Consider the following 2,142-nt stretch of genomic DNA (forward strand, 5'->3'; position numbering starts at 1 on the left):
AAACATACAGTACAAGCTGAAGAAAAATGTTCTGATTCTAAAGATATGCATATCCTTTTGACTTTTTTAATCTGTGGAGCAAAAAGAAATTTAAGGCAAAATCATAAATTTTGTAAATTTTCACCTCCTTTAAAATAGATTTAAAAGCATGTGCTATATTTATATGTGTGTACTATACTGATAACACTGACACCAATAGTCAAATATCATGACGGTTGGACAGCAGTAAACCTCCTACATGATGAAAGAGGAAGGTCATATATCATTAAGTGATGATTACATTTATGAGTAGTTACAGTAACTATAATAACAAGTATCCATAAATCATTGTGGGCTATCTATAAAAATATTGGTAAAGTTCCAAAACATATCAAAGTGTAGTATTAACAATGAGTTATTATCATCATTTATTTCTAATCTGTGATATCGTTTAATAATAATACCTCCTGCCGTATATTTGAGCTTGATAATAAAATTAATAACTGATCTATTGATATGACATTGTTTAGACAAAGCACAGATTATACATCATACTTTAATACCGTAGTATTTTGTTGACATGAGAATGGCTAATATAATAAATTATTATACGAATTAGCATAGTGAGCTTCTTTGCTTCCAACCTTTCCCCAACAAGAGTATATTAATATAAATTTAGAAAAGTGAGTCTCACGTTGCCTCTTCTAAATTTGACCATACTGAGTTTAGCTTATATGTGTGGTGAATATGTGCTTTATACACGCTTCGAAAATGTTAAAAGGAAAGATAAACAAAGGGATGGTTATAAAGTTAAAAGGGATTGGATAAATAACAGATGTGTTTCAGAGGAAAAGGTTAAAAAAGATAAGATCTCTTTCCCTCTCTCTTTTTTATTATATATTTTACGGTCCTGTTTCCTTCTCTGTCTGTCTTTCTTGCACAAGATTTGAATGTCATCATAACTGTGAAGTCTCTGGCAGGAAGTGACATGAAATTCTTTGAATAATCAGGAGATATCCTCAATGTATAAAAAACAAAGCTGCTGTTATAAGGGTTAAGTCAGTATTCATAGAGTACATTGTGCACTTTCAGAAAAAGATACATAAAGGTACAAAAGTGTCACTGGGGCGGTACCTTTTTACACTTCCTTAAAAGGTACAATTTTGATACATCTTGGGTACACACTGGTACCTTAAAGGTATACATCTGTACATTAATGGTTAGGATCATTTAAAAAGGTACCATCCCAGTGAGAAAAAGGTGTAGCTTTATTCTGAGTGTTCTAAAACATGGATTTTTTTATTCTTGTGATTAAATCACCAAAAAAAATGAAGCAATAATATGCTTTTGAAACATTCTGTTAACATATTGAGTTGCTTATTGCTGAGACTTGAAAGACTTGATGCAGGTAAATGCTTCCTCTGAGATTAATAATTCTCAAACAATTATTATTTTTATACAGTCAATATATTTTTATACGATTATTACAATTATACAATAGGTAAAACATATTTCATTGCGTTCATTTTAATTGTTGAATACAACAAAGGTCAAAACTTGTTTAAATTACAACATTTCTCACACCAAAAGCACATAAATTTGCACTCGTAATAATTTTTAACAAAAGTAATGGGATGCCAAAGTGTAGGGGTGAGCGGGGCACAAACTAACGCAGGGTTAATTGTAACGCAGCAACTTTACATATTTCTACCGGGCCGAGCAATCTGTGCTTTTGGTCTTTTTCTCTTTCTGTCAGAAGATGATCTCCTGACAATTTGTGAAAAGTTTTTATGTGTTGGTTAAGATATTGAAAAAAAAGTGCTTTGGAGTCATAAAAGTACATTTCTTCATTTTAAGTTTTTTCGATTTCTAAGTTGGGTGTGTTAGTCACCAAATCCAACCTTATATTATTTGAATCACTGTCTTACCTAAAACATAACACAATTTTAAAACATGTCAACAACTCCTACAGTAGTAACTGATAGCTGGGATTGGAAATTTTTTTTACAAAGCGGGGTTAGTTGTAACACATTGTTACAACTAAGCCTCCAATATACAATGATAATAAAATGAAAACAATTAATAATGATAACTGTTAATACAATTTCAGGGGAAAAAACTTACAATTATGATATTTTTTGTCATTGATGCATAATACAAAGA

This window comes from Paramisgurnus dabryanus, chromosome 6 (genome assembly GCF_030506205.2).
Source record: "Paramisgurnus dabryanus chromosome 6, PD_genome_1.1, whole genome shotgun sequence".
Lineage (NCBI taxonomy): Eukaryota > Metazoa > Chordata > Actinopteri > Cypriniformes > Cobitidae > Paramisgurnus > Paramisgurnus dabryanus.